Here is a 22,269-nt window from a genome sequence, read left to right on the forward strand (position 1 = left end):
ATTTGCTAGCATTGTCAAAATAGCTAATCCCGACACTCTTTAAATGAATATTACCTATTTAGTACCGAACCGATTCTATTTCTTCTATTTTATGCGAGAACATAGAGGTTATTCGGATTGTGATTTCTAGTGACGCGGTTATGGTTTTTGACGTTGAAGGGATAATTGACAGTTATTATCTGAGGCGACTTCAAGCGGAATCATGAACACGTTGATGGAGCCAAAACTTCACATCAGGCCCATTCGTCGCTCAGTCCATCATACACGGTGTTTTATGAAATCTCAGCGGAGCGCCCGCATCTGGCTTAGTCGCTGCTTAGGTATGTAACTGTGAAAGCGCATTTTTCATAGGGAGACACCTGGAGAGCGCACCTGTCGCAGGAGCCGAGAAGAATATTATGCCGGTGAAAGTCGCCTTTCCTACGAAAGGCTATATTCGTTCCTGTTTGGTAGACACGCTGCTGTCTTAAAACTGGGCATTGCGTTGAAAATACGAGTATGTTAAGTACATGTGTTTTTTATGTTAATAAAACCTATTAGGGATCAGTACAGTGATCGCAAATAAAATGTCTATGACCTGATGTGTATCTACGATCTGACAAACATGTGCATTATGAATTATGCATTTTCTCCGTATACAATTAAACGAAAATCTTTTTTTTTGTTGTTCAAGGGAACATGAAAGAAGATGAATGAAAATCCAACCATAGGTAAGGTAATTGCTACTTCAAACAACACTGCAAACCTAATGTGCGCTGTTCTAGAGCGTGGCAGATGTTACGTGATCTACGTATACATGAATATGTCTGTGGCGACTTCAGACGGCGTTCTCAAACGACGCTGTCACGGCGGCGTCTAACCTCTCTATCCGCGCTAATGTTATAGGTATTATGAAGGATTATTTGTTGTATTATCGCAGTTTAAGATACCCTTATCCTGCATTTCAGAGAAGGTACTGCATATTTTTTAATATGCATGTTATGCTAAATTCAATTTAATATAGGTATTTTAAGCGCACTTTATGTTGTATATTAAATGAAACTTTTATACTGATTTTTATTCAGTTTCTGGCTATATTATGCATACTGAACGATTTTTTTACGGACGTAACCCCAAAATGTCGAAAAAAATTTCACCTAATAGTACCTTTGAAAACAAGCTTGAAAAAGTAAAGAAACGTGTCCATCTGAATTTTTATCCGGCTCTTATAGTCGCCATCAGATATATCGGAGCGGCCGAGGTGCCCAAAAATATCTGAACACGCACTCTAGCGCCTTGACTATAGGCGTCTAGGGGTGTTCAGATATTTGTGAGTTGTGAGCACCTTGGCCACTTCGATATATCTGAAGGTGAGTATGGTGACTGTATTCAACCGCGCAAATCAGTGTACACATATGTACGGTTCACATTGCATCGCTCAATTGGGACAACGAACGAAACGTGCTCGTAGTTCACAGTGTTCACACATGTGTTTATTATGTCTTCTTCTATCTCCGTAAATATGATTTTCATTGTGTGTAATAAAGTCGTAATAAAGGTCCCTCTCGGCCCGGGACGGAAACTTCGACCTTTCCTGGCCTGTGTTCCAATTGGATGCGCGACTGGAATTTTTGGATAGACCAGCGTAATGAGGCCTCGAGATTGATCGTATCAACCTTGTTTGCGCAGTAATTAGAGAGCACTCGAGTTTTTTTTGGAAATTTAATGTTAGGTATGTCTTCTCAAGGCTCATCAAGAATATCTTAAACTCTTCCGTATTTAAACTGCCGTGAGTTATCACAATATATATTATAAATATCGAGATAAGATATAATATTGTATCACTTGATTGTTTCTAAACGCTTCTCACTGCACCCTTGGCATGTTTCTGTTTGGGCCTATAGTTGACTTGTAGAGAATGCCATGAGGCATTAAGCCCGCCATTTGTACCTTTTTATGTACATTAAAGTTTATAATAAATTAATATAAAAGACTACTTTATTTTTCACCAGAGCGCTAAGCTTCGCACGCAGCTTCGGCGATTTGTCTGGCGTGAACGTAGCGCTTGCTACGTTCCTCGCAGTTTAATTCTTATTTAAAAGCAGCCTTATTTTGGGGTTTTGACCAATGCAATTACATACTTTGATCGACACGTCAATATTTTTACGTCTATTTATAAAATGTTTTAATAGAATGAAAGTACAAGTAAATTATATCCTTTTTTCTCCTATCAGGTCCGGTTTCGCCTATTTTCTATCGGGTACAAACTTTTTTAGAGCGACCCTTTTATACTGGTTAGGCCGAATCTTCTGTTTGCCTGTCCCCTGGCAATCTCCTATAGGCCCGCGGGAGTTTCCGCACAGTAATGTTCGCATACTGCTTATGATATATGGCTGTCTCAGCGAATGGATAAAAATGTCGAAAAACTCTTTTGTCAAAACCAAGTAACGCTCCCGAGTTTAAATAAAAGGAAGATGTTTTTTGTGTATTCTCGTGCATGACCTTTATTTAGCCATCCCTCATGTTGAGTTGGAAATGTTGACATGTGGATGATAAGTTTATTTTTAAGAATGTTTTTTTTTTCAATTAAGGGGGTTCCTTTGTCATGTTTTGCATATAAATGAAAAAATATCATTATTTAATGCTCCATATTTTTTTTTGGTACAATGATGATACAATTTCGGTTGTTCACATTTTACAATGTGTGGTAGAAATAGTTAGACACAACTTTTTATAGCTAAATAAAACACACTTGTTACGTTTTATGAATTGGGATCTAAAATGTAAGATGAAGTAAGACTTTTTTTTTAGATAAAGCAAGTTCCTAATTAAAAGGTATTTCTACAGTAGACGCAATTATTTATACTTCACCTTATTAATTATTCCGATACCTTTTCTCCAGGTATTCCAATTATCTTAAACACTATAATTTCTCGTGTTATATTGAAACTAAATGGATTCTAGGTTTGACCGGGACCACTTAATCGGCTTATCTATCACCCGTGCACGAATCCCCAATTCATTGATGCCATTATCCGTCAAAACAATAGGTCTCTGAGCGATCAACTTAGAAATCGATACGTTATGGCGAATAGGAACTTATCTAATTGAATTACCCTCGTTCTTGGGTGCGACCTCTTTAAGGATGAAAAATCACTTATTTCATCACCCTCGCAATGTTGTCAGATGACGAAACAGAAAAACCGGTATTAGCGGTATGTTTAGTTTTTATAGTTGCCCAATTCTAGAGTAGATGTAGCTGTTTCTATCAGCTACTTCATTCTATTAAGATTTTTCTACCGCCTCTTATAAGGTAAATTTGGTTTCTGAATTAGTGAGTAGTTGTCAAGTGAATTATTTCATTACAAAAGGTAGTGCAGTGCAGTGTAGTGAGTGAAAAATTAATTTTCTTCCATAGAACTCCACCATCAAGTTCGGATTCTCGCTAAATTGATTTTTTATCTTCTTGACCACTATAATGTGCCGTCAGTAAAAGAAAATATGTCGTAATATTTTAGTAAGTTTTAGTTTTAAACCTTAAATGTTACTAACCATTATGGACCATTGTGGTCTTTCGAAATAAATAAATTAAATTAAAAATATATTACATTACGATACAAGTGCGGGAAGTAGGAAATTCGCAAGGAGTGGCGATAAATTAAAAGGCGACTTAAGGGAGATTGTATAACGTTTTACAGTACATACGGCCCTTGAAATTTTCGACATATAGTGCTAATTACCGCACTAAGGCGGTAAAGTACCTTATGTACTGTAAATATAATATGAATTTTTCCCCTTATAGTGCCCTGGATAAAAAGTATATTTTAATCCAAGTTAAAGGTATGTCAAATTTAAAATAAATCGAATCGGCCGTTCTTATCTTAGGTATTAACAAACACGCAGGCAACTAAAGACATAACTTTCATAAATGTATATAGATAAGATATTATTACTTACTAATAACATGGGTTTTCAACAAAATCTTATACGAAAAGTTAGGTACTTGATCAAATCCGAAAAATGCGCAAAAACCGTACTTGGCAATTTTGGTTCTTCGATTCTACCTGATATTGGCCTAAATGGCCTAACTGGCTCGTACACATGAATTGATCGTTTACTGCTGTTCAAGAACATTATCATGAATGTTCTGCCCTTTAACTGTTTTGATTCGCTTATGCCTCGGCCACGAACAAACTGCTGCGAACGCTCGAAGCTGCCACGCTGGCCTTTTACGGCGTCGATTTTAGATCTTCTTGGTCAGCGGTTGCTGGCGTACGACGTGTACAGTATCAAGTATGTGCAATAGGGTTGTTTCCATCTGCAAATCTTAGGGCAGAATTGTATCCCAATAAATTCTTTTGGATGATAAGAACATGTTAAACTACTTTTAGGGGACCTGTAATGACCATATTTTTGTAAATATTGAATTTAAAATATCTTTTGGCAAACGTCACGTGACCAAACTCGAAATGTCATTGAAGATTCTGATGACGTCACAACTCTCGGATTGACACTGTTGGCAGTTAGGCGATAAACAACAAATGTCAGTTGACAATTCGTATCGTCTAAGTGTGTATGTAGTTATGTGTCAAACCGTAAACTGTGACGTCACACAATTTTCAAAGAGCGTTTTGGGCGCGAAAGCATCTGTCAAGATATATTTTGTTAATTTAACTTATTTAAAGCCGTTTTTAGTATAAAAATTGAATTTTAGGGCACCTTTTAGTTAATATAGAACGTAATATGAGTGTTTCAAAAAATTGGAAACAACCCTATTGCGCATGGTATATACATCGCATTAAAATATTTATATATATAGAATGTGCAGCTTCAGCTTATGCAGTATTTATTTTTTCATAATAACTATGTACTACTATTTTAAAGCTATTTAAGTTGAACACGAAATTGTGGCTTAAAGAAAAATGTTTTTACTGTGTTAATGATTATGTAAGTTGCTCAATGGTACATGAGTGTCCCTAGGATGTAAGTAAAGTTTCGGTGTAACTAAATATGAAATTGTATATTCGACCTACAATGTTGAAATCTAAAGTTGTATTGAGGGGCCTAATAAATATAAACTAAGTAGTACCCCTTTAGTCGAATTATTTATCAACAGAACAGAAACGGCACGCAAATGATATTAGTCTCAACAAATGTTACCAGGGGCCCATTTCTCGAACAGTATTAGACTAAATAATATTACTCCACGAACTGTTAGGGTTCCTCTACACGATGGCCCAGCGTAGGCCAGTCTAAGGGACGCAGCTATGCGTTGGAATGAGATAGCAATATCATTTTCTCCCTCTAACGCATAAATGCGTCCCTTCCCTTGGACTGGCCTACGCTGGGCCATCGTGTAGAGGAGCCATTAAGTCGTATAGGTTACCATACCATGGCAACACACTAATAATATTAGACTAATACCGTTCGAGAAATGGGCCCCAGGTCTAAATATTCATTCATACATTCATTTAGTCCTTTATAATATAAAGCATAGTTTACATGTCGATAACAGATGTAAATTGCTGGCTAGGCAAGGGTGTAATACATAGGTTAAGTAGTTATGCTTGTCACGTTTTAACAAGTATGTAAGTGCGAACGTTACGCATGACATGACAAGTGGTAAAAATGCGACTAAGGCATAAATGAATACAATTTTAATTGAGTCAATTTGGTTTGGAAAGGTGTTAGGTAAAAACTATTTTCAGTAAAACTTGGGTCCATCCAATCGAAATTTGGATTGAATCACTGTTATTTTGTAAATATAAATTATGTAGTAATTACATGGAATTTTCACCCACATTTCCATTAACACGCACAATACATACAAGTACAAACACCGAGGCTCATTTCTCGAAAATTAAATAATAGACTAACAATGTTATTATTATTAGTATGTTGTGTGTTGTCTTGGAAACCCATACGATTCGGCAGGTCGTGAACGAATAATGATACCTATCCAATTCAAATAATTTATTCAAACGGGGTCCACGTGTTTCTTACATCTGGGTCCACGTGTTTCATATTAGTATTAAATGATTAGATTTTTGAACGATCATTTAGCTTTTTTATTAATGTTTGACAAGTAACAGATAGATTACCGCGGCGCGCGGTTTTTGTGAAAAATGATGAGTACGATATAAAAAAAAAACCCTAAGGCGTTGAATAGAAAGATTTGTATTATTTTTTAAAAATAAACTTCTACGAGTTACCCTGCGCTAGCCCTGGTTAGCGGACCCTGCTGGGCGCTAGGCCGGGAAAACGCTAGGTTGAAGAAGAAGAAGAAACTTCTATGAGCTAGAATAAGTTGTTTGCTTTTATTAAGTACAAGTAAATGAGGTGGGTAAAGCTGCGATTCTGCCAGAGATGTGAGAGCGTATATGCTTAGTATACCCCCTTATTCATAAACGTGTACTAAAGTCACGATGCCGCTGATCATCGTTTGTCCCTTTCAAACCAATCACCAATCATCCAATCATACTAATACGTCGGAAAGGAACAAACGATGATCAGCGGCATCGTAACTTTAGTACACGTTTATGAATAAGGGGGTTTGTGTTTATTGTTAGACAAGATAATTGAAAGTTTGTACTGAACCCTCAGTGCGCAAGTTCGGACTCGCACTTGACCGGTTTATTTACAATTATTTGAATTTTCCCCTAATGATGTCCACTGTTGGTTCATAATTCTTCAATTACAAGTTGCTATGCCTTTAAACTATCAAATTTATAGATTTCCGCAGAGTAAAGTTCGCAAACAAGAGTTCCAACACGACACATTTCAATTGCAGCTAGATGAAAGCACGCATGCCGCCGATTTGGCACGAGCTCAATGGGGGCTTTCAAAATTCCGCTCAGTGCCTTTTTTATTTCGTTTGGATGCACCAAGCACTAGTTACGAGCGCCTAAAGTCGTTACCAATGTATGCGCCGCCATATTTTGTTACAATTTTGTTTCGGAGGTTTATTGAACTGTTTGAACGCGAAGTTTGGCTTTACATTGCTCGTTTCACGGTGGGAATGTGTAGCATACAGTGAGGTTGCAGGGAATAGTTTATCTTACTGCTAATTTTTGAGCTTGGAATTTCATAGAATTTGATATTTTACGACTATTAGGTAACATTGCATACAAATGAATGAGTACTAAATAGATAAAACAGACGACTTTAATCTACTATTAGAAGATGCAGTTCCGTATCTGAGAAGTTGAGACGTGTAAAATTGTAATTGTATTGTTATCTATGCTATATTATTATGAAATAGAAATTGCATCGGCATAAATGTAACACTTTATTAAATAATAAAGACACAAAATAAACACATAGAAAATTACGCTGCTTATAATAAAAGCAAATAAATAAATAAAATATGTATATGAACATTTTAGGGAAAATATAGAATAGAATAGAATTTGTTTTAAATACACAAACAGTAATAGACATGCATAAAAGAGAACATAGTGAGAGTAAAGTGTCACGAAATGGCCTCATCTCAGCATGTTGCTGGTGACTTCCAGCGCTGATCTTCCGATGAGGCCATTGAGTGCGAAATAATCACGGAAGGTAACAGACAAAAGGAAAGAAACATAAAATAAACCGAAATAAATTACACACAGTAGACAAGCTAATACAAATATCTTACTCAGATCGACCTAGCCTCAAACTAAGTTTATAGATTGGGTACGAGTAAATAGGTACACAAATAATATCCATAACTCAGGAACAAACGCCCTTAACAAGATTTGAACCCGATACCTGCTGCTTCGTAGGCAGTGTCATTACCCACTAGGCTATAGGAGGACGTTAAAAAAGTAAAGTAAGGCGCTTTGAATGTCACAAAATAGACTGTTATCGTACTTATCGTATTTCCTTGTTATCTTCAACTGTCCGCAGCTTCACCGATCAATGAGCACATAACATGGCAGACACGCCGCACAGATTATCTTAATGGCGCCGGCGTACAATTATGTATTCGTGAGGCACAATCGGGCCAAATGAGAGCCCAATCAGGCCCCATCCGTGCCCGTGTAAACGGGGTGACAGACGTGCCGTCAAACCAAATCGATAATGCGCAAATTATTCCTGATGAGTATCGCAAGTCGGGACATGGCGTAGAGGGATATGTCAATCGAAGCTATTAATTATGTTCTATTGTCCCAAATAAATTAGGATGAGGAGATCCCGAAAACCAAGATTGACATGATTGATAGAGCTACGTAGCTGCGAGAGTTGTACAGACTGACAGTGAAAATTCTAAATAAAAATATAATAATAAAATAAAAATATTGGTAACTAATTTATTAGCACCTTATTAGTATCAGCCAGCGTGATGCACTGATATCACAACAAATAAATAATAGATTAAGATTTAAAAGTGTAGGCCTCAATATGTGTTTAAGATTTAAGTGTATTATGCAGTACTATGGTAAAAACTATAGTTTTCATTGGAACTACCTATACAATTTCTGAATAACATCGCATCCGAATGGCTGAATTAACAAATTGATTCGGCCACGAAACCTGAAAACTTAGTGCCTACAAGTCTAGTCCTTTATATGCAATCCAAAAAACCTTCAGTAGGAATTTCCTGATCTGGCACAGTCCTGACAAGTTACTAAAACTTTAGTTTTTCCTGGAAAATTCCTGCTTGCTGTTAATTCAAATTCAAACCACTCACTCATGTACAATATTGTCGGCAATTAAATAACGTAACGCCATAAGTGAGTGGCGGACGCCTAGTTTAACTACAGAGTTCCACAGAACCCAAAGTTCAACAAATTTTTAGCAAACCCGTTTAAATGCTATTACTTTTGCGTTCCACTTTGAAGCAATAAAACCCGGGGTCGGGCACGTCGGGCCCGCATGCGGGACTTGAAACCCACGTAACTTTGCGGCCGGTAAGAGCCGGCAACCATTAAAACTTATTTAGACACCGTCCACTGTGCAGTGCGACTGTGCGGGTGCCGTCGAAGCGCGAATAATCGCATTGCGAGTTGCGACAGAAAGCCAGCGCCAGTCGCAGCAGGAAGTTTACACGCCTTTTGTGAGACGTAGATCGTTGTATAGGTGTCACAACATGTTATTGTAGAGTAAATTTGCAAACGCTGTCGGGGATGGAAGGAAATACTCGTAAAAATATGGCAGCTATCGTTTTGTGAGTATCACCATTTCATGTAGGTAAAAAGATACCTATATTTTTGTTTAATTTCCAGACATAAACAGACTTGAAAAAAATTATCACTCGTTCATGCTATTTGTATTCTTATAGCATTCATTATATGTATTTTAATATACATTGATAGTAGTTTTATTCTCATTATCTCCTACTAATAGTGTCAGACGCGTGATTCATAATCGGTACATATATAACTTAGTAAATAAGCATCAAATTAATGAATGCTTTAAATAAGACCTTTGTCATAGTTTTCAGTAAAGGATACAAATAAAGTTTAATTTAAACATACATAACAAAAACTAATATAGGCTAACGTACATAAAGTGTAAGTAGGTAGATATTTACTTTTGACTGTGGTTCTAAAATAGAAACCGTATTTTAGCATCAGATTGAAGCTGCCAAAAAAAAAAAGATTAAAGTCAGTCATAACAGTAAACCTCAATAAAGCAGTCGACAAATAACAGCGGCATTCAAACGTAAACGACTGACGTATATGATGTACATCCCAGACGCACATTTCCTCGCATCCGCAAATATTCCGTCACGTCTTTATAATAAAAACATCATCCGTACGCAAGTCCCGTCGCTGAGAAAAATCGCACAACATTAGGCGCGATAAGTTGCCAAATGCGTACTATTCGCTCACAATATACATAAAATGAGCACAATAAATATAACGCCGCCGCAGAATGGTGGAGCAGGTGTGTCGAACTGTGGTCCGCGGGCGCCGCGAACGTGAAAAACTCATTCGTAAACAACAAAAGGAGAACCGAAGTTATAACTCACGCCGGGGGCGGCCAGGTGCTGAGTTAAGATAAAGTACTGACGTCTATCCAGTGATTTAGATATGACCTTCTAGCAATCTGCATTATTAGCACCTGTGGGCATGCGGGCGCTTTCGCTCGGAAACAGTTGTTTTTGTTTTGTAAGGAAAAGCTGTAAGCGGTTTATAGATAAAGTAGCGAGACCAACGAAGGTTTAGTAGAATTTTCAGCACATTTCAAGTAGGTAGGTTATTCTACGCAGACCATAGATAGGGAACGAGAATAGTAGTGCTTTTTATTTGTAGTCATGTTTGTTACTAAGTCATGCAAAATAGTATAAGAATACTATCGATGTTCATTTGAAGTATATGCCTTGTAGCGCAGCTTATTACTTATACTATTCACCAATACGCACTACACTGTTGCATTATCATACTACGACTCATTTACATACAAACATAAAAAATGACAATTTTATGAATAAATAGGCATGTTAAACCTTATCAAGTTTTTTTTTGTACATCGATAGTCTATTTTTCAGTTTATCAATTCTCCGCCGTAAAAATTGTAACGTGTTACTGAGCCAGTTTTTTTAAAAAAGAAATTGTTATACTTATAGCTTGAATATTAATTTGGGATAATTCTCCACCGTTTGTTGAGCCATCCAATAATCCATCAGCATTAACATGCGAGTTTTCCGTCGGCAGTCTAGCGTGGAAACTGAGTATACTGTGCAGCCTACTGGATCGGAAATGCGTCTGTAATCGCTTTGCCTGACGCCATTTGTTTGTAGGAGTTGTTGGTACATGCTGCGGTAGAGTCCATCTAAGGTACTTCTTCGCTAACTTTGACAGAACGAAGTATCATTACAAACATCACACTTTCATAGAAATTTGATATTTCTCATGACATTTCCCCACTTTGTCTTTGTAAATGCCCCGCAGAGTTACCTTAGTCCGACTCAAGAGATGCTCAGAACTCGTGTCTTGATATCTAAATTACTTGTCTCAATTTTAAGAGGTCAGTTTTCGGTCCAATCTTCTTTGTAGTCGTTTTTGAATGTAGCTTAAAATGATTAAAGCTTTATAATAAAGACTTTAACTGACGCCATGTCCTCAACGGCAGTTGTTTGTACGACTCATTGGCGTGCTTTGGAGTGGAGTTGCTCAGACCTGAATTAGAAGAACTCGATTAAATGTTAAGATGTTCTTAAAATATATCTAGATACCGTTTTCTATTTTTTTTTAGAACGTGACTTAAAGAGACTAAGGTTCTTTAATAAAGACTATTTAACCGAATGGCAGTTGTTTGTACGGGTAAGAGTAGTACACACTGCGAGAGTGAGAACTCGAGTATGAATGAGGAGAATGCGACAGACAGATCCATTCTATGAGACAGATCTTCGATGACTTGAATTGTTAGAAGAGTCCTTTTTAGTTTCTTTGGGCTCATGATGTCAGCTGTTACGTTGAGAGTCAGCGATAACGTTGGGTGTCTGACATTTTTATGGCAGACCGTGACATTTACCGATAGTCATTTTGTATAACAACATCTGATTATTATTTTTGACCTTTATGGATTCCAAATCGAAAGTGCTATAACTTTTTCCTGTTTCAAAGTTTCTCGCTCCGTGTGTGACGTCCCCCACTTCGCTCTCATGTATTTTCGTTTCGTTTTTCACGCCGCATGCTCTTGTCGTTAATTTTCACGATTGAAGTGTACAGTCAGCTTGAAATGAACAGGTTTGTGCGCCGAGCGAGAATAAATGGGCAAGATTTTAATTTGATTGTAAGTGGAATGACATTACATAAAGTTGTAGTTGCTGAGCAATAACAGAAAACTCTAGTTATGCAACTGCTTCTTGTTTGTAGGAAAATTTCAATTGTGACATTGAATGTTTATGAATAAATCAAAATGTAATTCACCGGCTATCTGATGAAGTTTGAGGTTTCACTAATCAATAACGAAGGCAGATCGAATATTGAAGCGTTTGTTTTGAGATGATTAGAATAGTAATGGTGGGCTGACAGACAGACGAACGGGCAGCGGAGGCTAAGTAATAGTAAAGTATTATCTCATTTATCTCGTAATTTAACTATATGCACTAACTATATGTTTCTGTTTGACCCAATAGTTGACTGGTAGAGAATATCTTAAGGCATTAAAAGTCCGCCGTTTGTAAAATTTTATATAGTGCAATAAAGTTAAATATATAAATCTGTCTATAAAATATAATTGATTATAGAAGATATATATTTAACTCTAAGAATTAATCGTATTCCCAAGTTTGACAGACATACTAGATGGCGCTATACGGCGCCATAATGTTTTCTGGCAACAGAATTGTTAACTACAAGTTTTGACAACCGGAATAACCGCTTAATGTACGGAGCCGTGTAGCTACATCTAGCCTTAAGGGGCCCACTGATGATTATCAGTTCGCCAGTTATTTGCAAAAGCTAACAATCGCGAATAACTGACAGGCCGATATCGTCCGGCGAACTAGTTATTAGTGGGCCCCCTTAGAGTTCCGGTTGGCACCTTTCGGGTACGGAACACTAAAAAGGATTCCGTTAGTGCGTTAAGCAAATAACATTAATAGTTAAGTTCGCGTTAACCGGACCGCAGTTTACAATGCAGCTCTCCGTGGTACCCGTTTTCGGCAGTTATAGTAAATTGTGGCCGCGGCGCGGTTATTAAACGATAACGCTTTATTGCATCGCTGCAGTTAGCTCGGCCGATTGCTATTACAAAAGGGCTATCATGTCGCTACACACGAGTATAAAGTACACCCCTGGCTAAAAATATGGAAACGATGTCGTTTTCTTTAATATCTTATGTTTCTATTGATATTATTATATATTGGTAATAAAATAATTTATAAAAGATAAAAAATAGTGGAGAAAGAAATTTGGCAGTTATCGTAACTAGACTTTGAGTTGTTTACGTTTAAAATGTTCTATTATCGGTTTTATTATTTAGTTTTCTAGTTGTCAATGAGTAGTATAAATATAAATATCCATCGCATGATAATCGCAGTTTTTTAACTTTTTATTGTCATATAAGCTTGTCTACAAACTTTTGGCCAGGGGTTTAAATATGTAATGATGTATATAATAACGCAGGGCAGTTTGTGGCGAGCTGTTGGGGAGTAGCGACCCCACGTAGCTGAGTGCTCCTAGGGAGGCTCCTGTCACCCGAAGGAGGATGGGTGGGACAGGATTCTCTGCCTCTGGCTTGCCTTGGCCGGCCAGCCAGAGTGGAGTCGTTAGAGCTATATGCTCCCGGGGTGGAAGTAAAACATGCATAAGACGTGTAAGGTGGGTGTGTGTGTGTAGTTGGCACAGTGGTTGTTAACAGTCACTGGGTAGACGGCGGCGCACACCTCTCAATACCCCTCACACCGCACCGGTGTTGCCCTTAAGCCATCCTAGATGTAGCTTTTTGTGAAGGCATATCTTGTGGGGGCGAGTCACCGTCTGCCGGAAATAAAATTGGATATCGTTTTATTAGGCAGGCGTCTAATTTTTTATCCCATAGCCCAGAATTTAGTCCATCGCTTTCACCCAATTTCATTTTAGATTCCATCAACCCTCATATACTCAAAGTACAGTAAATAGTTAATTTATGTGACATGCAATATGACATTACCAATAAATATGACTATGATTATGTACAAGAAATATGTTTCCGGGAATAGTACATTACGATACAAGAGCGAAAAATAGGAAATTCGAAACAAGTGGCGATAAATTAAAACACGACCGAAGGGAATGTTTTAAATCGACACGAGTTGCGAATTACCTATTCGCACATGTACCGTACAACGTTTTACAGTAAATATAAATAAATAATAATAAATAAATATTATAGGACATTATTACACAAATTGACTAAGTCCCACAGTAAGCTCAATAAGGCTTGTGTTGAGGGTACTTAGACAACGATATATATAATATATAAATATTTATAAATACTTAAATACATAGAAAACACCCATGACTCAGGAACAAATATCCATGCTCATCACATGAATAAATGCCCTTACCAGGATTTGAACCCGGGACCATCAGCTTCGTAGGCAGGGTCACTACCCACTAGGCCAAACCGGTCGTCAAAGACATATGGCCCTTTAAATGTTCGACACAGTAAAGTAATATGCTAATTTTCGCACTAGTGCGGTAAAGTAGCACTATATGTACTGTAAATAGGTATTTTACATATCTGATATGTCATACACACGATTGTTGAGTGCTGGCTTTAACTACGGATACAATCATTGTGTTGTACTTTTAGTTCATATTATTGTATGTAAATGTTGAGCTATTCGTAACATAAATATTCGGCAAGAAAATCGTTTTTCTTTCTTCGCCAAGTCATGAAAAAACCATGTGTAGAATTCCTCGAGGCAAAATCAAGTAATTTCTTTGCTCGCCCAGCTCAGGCCACGGCCCTACATAAGCCGGGGGATTATCAGCTAAGCCCCGAAGTCCTGTTCGACAGATGCCAGGTGTAGCATTGTAATCGTTTACCAAGTTAACGGCGCGTTTAGTCCAGTATAAGTTTCCAAGCAGCTGTTATATATCTCGAGTTCACGTTACACTGGATGCCCAGAGATTGTACTCGCCGCGTAACATGCAGTCAGGTGTGCGGATTACTCGGTAATCAGTACAAGTGGAACTTTTTTGTCTTGTTCCGAATTCTATCGTAATTAAAGGCGTACATGGAATAAAGAATAAGTGTTTTGAACCAATCCATTTAATAAAATTGTAGCTATGGGGCTATTAAATAATATGCTGTAGTTTAACATTTATAAAGTTTATTATAGGTTAAACACAGTCCACAGAAGATAGTCAGTACAGTACGGAAGAAAGAAAATAGCACAGAACACCGTAGAAGAAGAAATACAGAAAAGTACACATAAAACGTAATTAAAATGCAAGCGAGAGCGATCGGCCTGCGCGCAGCCTCCCGGCGTCAAGTATCGGATATGACTGAGTTGGCTAGGAAAACCGAGCGCGCACGAATGCGCCCGAAGATTGGACCGTTACTTTTGGGTACAACGCGCGGCGCGGAAGCGCGGTGCGCAGGCAACTAACATTGACAACAAAAACGATTTAAACATACATAATATGTGTTGCTACAAAATTTTATCTTTTCAGGTATTTACACAAAACCTACATAATAAACGCAATAAACTAAATTAAAACGGTGGCTAAAGGTAAAACCGTTCTTGAATAAGTCATAATATAAACGCAACTACAAGCCCTGGCCTGACTTACTGGTGTTTTACTTACTAAAGCGGATAAAATACGTAGTCGAAATATAATTAGAACGCAAAGTAGTGAATGTAATTCAAAAGTACTTCATTGTTCATAAATATGACAATTCCAAATAACTTCAAACAGTGACACAACTTCAATCGGAGGGATCTTCATCAGCAGCTACGAAATTCTAAAGAATCTAGAGGATTTGTCTCTTCCAATAAATCTAAGTTTATATTAATGCCCGAGAAATAGACCGTAATCCTGATTACTTATTTGTTAAGGTTGTGACATTGATAAGATATAATCGTTCACGTTGTTCGCTGTGCGCGAAATCTACTATCAATCGTATCGTTAGTCATCTCACTCGTACTTAATGGTGCACGCAATATGCCAAGATCGTATCATAACAATATAAAAACAATTACAAATTGTAAAATCGGAATACTGCTTAAGATATTAATTGAGTCTGAACAAAGCAATGGAGAACGAATTCTTGGAGCCCCTTTGACGCCTCTACTCGCCCTTTAATATAATTGATATTAATGTGAAATATTATTTGTTTCAGGTAATAATAACTCTGCAACAAGTAGAATACTCTTCGAGGCTTCTAAGGCAAGAGTTTAGGTACCTATTGTTGGTGACGCGTTGTGGGTGTATTCGTGCCCCCACACAACCTGATGGATGCTTTTGTATGATGTGTCTACCTTATATTGAAATTAGCAATCGGGGTTATTAGTATTATAATATTACTTTTCTCAAACATGAAATGAAATATTGATGTTATGTTCCTTATAATAGGCTGCGAAGTATGACGTTTCAGGTGCGGCTAGGACAAGAGGCCATTAATGGAATTTCATACAAATCTTGCAGGCCTAGGCCGGCAAAGTCCTCTTTTTTAATTTCTATTCCACATAAATTTTTGGCACAGGCATCATGACATTCTGCCACTATGCGTATTAAAAAAAACAATAAACGATTGGGTATGTACTTAGTGCAGTTTTATTTACATAATAAATTCAGATTCACATTCAATAACACATGATTATCAATACACACTATAAATATACACATACACATTGAAATATTAATATTTCTACTCAAATGTGTCTCGAATAGATATAGAAAAAAAAGATTTGGCGGGAAACTTGATAATTTTTCGCTGTAATTCTGTTTTATCGGATTTAATTTTGTTGTTTGTAATCTTGTTTTGTTGTAAATAATTCAATATGAGTTCGGACGAAACTACCAACGAAGAAATGATTATTGATTGCACTCCACCTAAATTAAGAGCCGAAGCAGAATTGGTTATACTTACAGAACTTGCTGCCAGCTAAATCAAAGGCGAAATATATGGTTACTTATGACAATATTATAAATTGGAAAACCAAAAAAAATGGCCGCAGTTTCTAAGAACACGTGTTTTTGGCATATTTTAAAGAACTGACAGAAACTAAAAAGTCTTCAAAATTGTGGGCATTGTACTCCATGCTTAATGTTTTGTTTACTAAGCATCTTTTAACCCGAAATGCATTGTGTTTTAGTATTTTAAAGTGTAACTCGACAGTTTAATATATAAGTTTAGTTTATCTACATATCTACCGACAAGTACCTATTGCTATTGAGTTCTGATTGATTATTGAGATTGAGAAGAGGTTATAATTTAATTTTGGTTGCAACAAATTGAAATTCTAAAGGTTCGTTCAGAAACGTGCTTTCGTACTTTTTTGAAGTACCTATAACATGATAATAAATATAAATGTATGAAGTATCTGTTTTCTATTAAAACCGAGTCAAAATACACACTTTAGTTTTAGTTTTATCTTGTTTACGTATAATTTCTTTAAAAATAAAACTTAGATTTTTTGTTGTTTATTTCATTGCATGTTTGAGATAAGCACTATACATACCTCGACGGGAAATATGGGGTTCGGCCGGCAACCCCTTTTGTCCCGGCCTCTGTAGTAATGTACTATTTCTAGTCCGCGAAATAACTTGCCAGTCAATCAGTGCTAACCAGTTATACTTACGTATTTTTATATGCAATTCATGCTCCCCTCCCACGTCGCCCCGCGTTTAGTGTATACATGTCCTAAAGTCCTAAAACAGTTGCCTTACTCTGTATAATGACATCCCGAAGTTTTTGTGATAATAGGCTGGAAAACGAGGAATTCCCTTTGGCCGCCATCGCCATCGCAACTGTGTTTCGCAACCAATTTGTAAATGAGAAGTTTTAAAACTGTCCTGGCAATCAGTTGTGAAATAACATTTTGCGAAGTTTTTTTTAGACAAGCGCCAACTTTCACAAGCGCTCTTCTTGTAAATTGGTGTTGTAACCTTTGATATTTTTTTAAAGATATATTGAATACTCCTACCTAATGTAACGTTCATTTACACGAATTAACATAACTTAATGTTTGTTTTTCATGATTGTAATGATATCCTACCAGTTGTATCCGTCACACCTGCGTCGGCGACACCTGAACGGTTACATAATTGATAAATTATTGCGCGATTAGTGTGAATTGCAAAATTAATCTGGTTTTGAACATTACCAAGTACTAAGACTACCAAGAGATTTATTTATTTTATCATTCAAATTTGTTACACAGCATTACAGTATTTCTACTAAAGCACTGCGAACTACAAAACATAAAAATTCGAGAAAAGACAAATAATAACAAAATACAATCTAAACATTGGATTTGGGCGACGACGTAACAGCGTGGCTCCGTAGCGTCGTCTGACTCGGCGTAGGATTCGGCAGGTTGCCCCGGAACCGCCGAAACACCACACCCTTCAGCCAGATGTCCGCGCTTGCGATGGTGTCCTGCAGCGGCCGCGGCACTCGCATCACAAATGACCTGAAGTGCACATACTGAAGCCGGTGCACCATCAGCGTGTAGCCAGTCTTCCGACGAACGTACTCCACCACGTCGTCGGCTACGGCGGAGTAATGTAGGCGTAACACGTAAAGCGCCTTACTCAGTGTCGCAACTCGTAGGACAGAATTAACCGGCTCCGCAGTGCCACACAGAGTCTTACGAGGCGCCCTGCGCGCCTTGCGTTTCCTTTCCACCAGTGTGAATCCCTCCTTATCCACATCGGTGGGGGAGGACTTCTCGTTAAGTGGAGCCCGTGCTTCATACACCTTAGTAGGCGCGTTGACCCGGTTGCACACGCGGGTGGCGCGCGGGCGATGCAGCGGCGCAGGGGGCGCGCTGGCGATGCAGTGGCGCGTGCGGTGCAGCGGCGCGTGCGGCACATTTTACTGTCTCAGCAACACGCAAACTAACCGACTCAACACCAGTGTCAGGCCGATTATCGTTCTTGAAATTTGAAGCCGCCGACCGACTTGGAGCATTCCGCAAACTTATGATTTCGTTGTGCGTAATTCGGCAATAATCGCTAATCTTGTTCTTAGGTCCACGATTTCCTTTGACAAGCAGCGAACGTCGACCTGATCCGGATCACACGACGGCAGGATACCCGTCGCCACAAACTCTTGAATCCGGCCTTCATTCTCCCTCAGAATTTTCAATATATCCTCAAGGATTTTTTTCCGGTTTCATCCCCTCTCCGGTGAGGTACATAGGTGCCGACCATCCCAAGGCACAGCACTTGCTTCGCTTCACAGATGTCTTCAACGGTGAAACTCGACGCACGCGAATTCATCTGGACAGATGCAGATGCAGTAAAGTTCATTATTCGAGTTATAAGCATAGGTGTAGGAAGGTTTGGGCCAAAATTTACGGAGCTGGTGTTTGGTATCTTCACTTAGTGTTTTAGGAGGGCACTTTGGTAGCCTAGGACGTATTTTGACTAATTTAGAGTGGCTGTCGTCTTAAACGCTCATAAATTAAAAATCTACAAATCTCTCTCTCTCTTAATCTATCTTTAAATTACAGTTCGATCACAGCCTTTTCCCCGTCTAACTGAACTAATAAACCACTAGAACTCAAAAAACTTCGCTCCGTCGCTTACAAATGGCATACAAATCGAGTGCACAATATCATTTACTTTACCGGCGAGAGGGCGAGACGCTATCAAAGGCGCTCCTGAGGAGGGCTCTCGGCATTAGCTTGGCGGATGAATGGTTGGAGGCAAAAACTCTTAGGGTTGATGTTCAAGTGCCTTACCGAGCACTTGTCTTAAAAACAGGATACGTTGGTTCCTTATTATTCTCCAAAACCACCAACAACAAAAACCGCGATACCGCGATATAATTTCATTTTTTTCCTTAAATCCGACGTTTCAGCTGGGTTGCACCAGTCACGGATAACTGACGTTCCAGCAAAACGTCAACGGAGATAGGTATGTGTGTGACACAATACCAAACTACTCGAAAATAGTTTATGAAAATAGGGTAGACAAAGAGATTTAAACTACCCAAACGGGTAGTTTTATTAAACATAAACATGTTTAATGTTTAATTCTATACGTGTACTGTTCTGAAGATAGATCCCCTGGTCCCCAAGTTTGCGATAATATGTACCGTCACCGTTATTGTTTTGAATTTTTTAGGGTGTTTTTTCCCGGTAGACCCGTTCATATGACCAAATATGTGTACAAAATGCGAGAGTTTAAAGTGTTAAACTTCAAAAACAGCGATAAGATGGTCGGTTCGGACAGCAGGACCTTCTTCGGTATATGCTTTGCCACCAGAGAGCCGCGACTTCGCTTACAGTGCATCAATCCAGAACTAAGTTCTAGCCGATTCGAGTATTCGTACGCATAAATTCTACCGTAACGAACGGGCAAAACCATACAAGTCACTTAACTCATTCAGTTTTTGGGCCAGTTTACGTTAGTTTTTAGGAGACTTTACGCCCACTAGTTTATTATGATACATTTTTGGCGGCTAGCCCTTCACACCAATGCTTTTGAAGTAAAGCTCATGGCAAGCAGTTATAATAACGCCTAGTTTCCACCCCAGAGCCCTACTGCGACATTAAGCTGCAAAATACGAGAAATTGCGAAAGCTTTCTCTGACTGCGTTCTAAAATCCGATCCCAGATACGATATCAGAGCTGGACAGAAATAAAAGAACTATTTGCGAATTCTGTACCTGCTGGTACATGGAAACGCTCCAGCCTCTGACAGATTTAAAAAGGATAGGTATCCTGGCTCGGACTAAAAGCGTACGGATAAAAATTGTAAAGCGAAAATGCATGTGCTTCTAATCACATTAACAATTAGGAATATTTTGGGCTATACTTAGAAAACGTTGACGTTGCTATTATTGTTATTAATCTTTATTTAAAAAACGATAGGATTGATATAGAGCTAGATAGACAGGATAAGATAAACTCAGTGCTGGGCGTTGATGCATAATAGATAAATGCTTCGATAAAATGAAAATGTCTTAATATTTACGGCAGTTTGACTGAGCACCGGAAAAACGTCTTCTATTACGGATCCTTTCCGTAAATAAACATAGTCTCAATGTAATGCAACGTATCAAAAGGGTTGTTACTCAAGTGTGCATTGAGCGATCGCGGCGATATCGGTTATCGACTGTTTACCTATCATACCTCGAATCTCTATAACACTGTCATCGTAAAAGCGACCTAGTTTAAAGTGTATTAAGGTTCATATTTAAATACAAGGTGAGATAAAGAAGTGAGCTTGGGAAAGAAGTCGTCGATATAAAGCGTCGATAGAATACGAAGCGGTCTCCGCCAGACGCTCTAGACTGATATTCCCAAGTACAGAAATTGTTCCAGTAGAAGCTTGACATTTCGTCGAATGTAGTTGTCACAGAATTCGAGGTCATTTTATTCTGGTTATTAAAGTTTAGCCTTTGGTGGGCGAATGCCAGTAATCACACATTCGTATGCAATTTATTCGCCATATTGGCTCAAATGAGCTATGCTATGCTGTCTCCATTTATACCAGGGACTTTTTAACCCTTCTTTCTCGTACTTTGAACCAGGAGGCGGAGTCAAAAATACCTACTATTAGCTAAATATCAAGGAGGATGGGTAAGTCAAAATTATTAATAGAAGTCTTCTTGATAAAAGACTTCAGGAGATAATTACAGAATAATTTCACACTTTGACAGTGTTAGACCAAATCTGGACTTTCGGCTGAAACTGAAACATGATTTTTATGCCGAAAAAAGGAATTGTAACTTCCATCGGACACTCCGTAACACAGTGCCCTGTAAGTTTCGGCGCGGCCGATAGGTTCGGCAGTTTTACAGCACCTACGGCCGAAACATTATTTTTATGCCGAAACCTAGGGAAACCGAAAGTTCGGTCGGACACTATCTCCAGAACATCTCGCAGCTACTCTTGCTGCTACTCTAGCAGAGCTAGAAAGAAAAAAATACATACACATTTTTCTCCTGTCCATGAAAGGGAGTTTTCTGATCGTATAGCTATTACCGGCAAGTAACTAATTTTAGTACTAGGTCATGTAATGTAATATTCTTTTGCTATTTCTAAGTAAGGTAGTACATATATGTAATTTGATCTATAATTACGAAACGTCTTAGGCCTTACTTTCACAGTCCAATACTTAGAAAATACGTGAATTATTTTGCAAGACGTAATTCCTGTTGTAACTTTAGTCTCGTATTTCAGCCGTGTCGTTTCGATGCAAACTAGAAAATTGCATACATACCCGATGTTTCTATCGCGGTATATTTTAACGCCACACTTCCCGCCTTACACCTCACTCCGAGTAAGTGAATGCGCTCTTTGAATATGAATTCGGTGTCTCCATGCGCTGTTTTGAAATTTTTCGTGCTTTATTGCCACTCCTAAGGTGGTTTACTGAAGTAAAGTATTAAAAATAGCAAGATTTTCAATTTACGTATGTTTCCTGTTGGAATAAAAAAATAAACATGAAAAAACTGTAAAAAAAAAATAGAATTCATACTTTATGACAAAAAATCATGCATCGGCCGGGAATCGAACCCGGGCCGCCCGCGTGGCAGGCGAGCATTCTACCACTGAACCACCGATGCTCGCTTAAAGCCATTGAATTTAGTATTCATTATCATCACGTTATATTCCTATTTTATTATGTGTGTAATGTAATAAACGTAAAGATTCTTATACCTACCTAATTGTAATTACGTAAA

General features: G+C 38.1%; 1 protein-coding gene and 1 non-coding gene across 4 annotated transcripts in view; one reads left to right on the top strand and one right to left on the bottom strand.

Annotated features, from left to right (window-relative positions):
- LOC133527193 (furin-like protease 2) overlaps positions 1–22,269 on the top strand; it is a 368,596-nt gene that overhangs the window by 287,806 nt on the left and 58,521 nt on the right. The gene's annotated exons all lie outside the window — the stretch shown is intronic.
- Trnag-gcc (transfer RNA glycine (anticodon GCC)) lies at positions 22,082–22,152 on the bottom strand. The gene has a single exon. It is a non-coding gene; the product is annotated as a tRNA-Gly (tRNA).

Source organism: Cydia pomonella, chromosome 17 (genome assembly GCF_033807575.1).
Source record: "Cydia pomonella isolate Wapato2018A chromosome 17, ilCydPomo1, whole genome shotgun sequence".
In the NCBI taxonomy this organism is placed as follows: domain Eukaryota; kingdom Metazoa; phylum Arthropoda; class Insecta; order Lepidoptera; family Tortricidae; genus Cydia; species Cydia pomonella.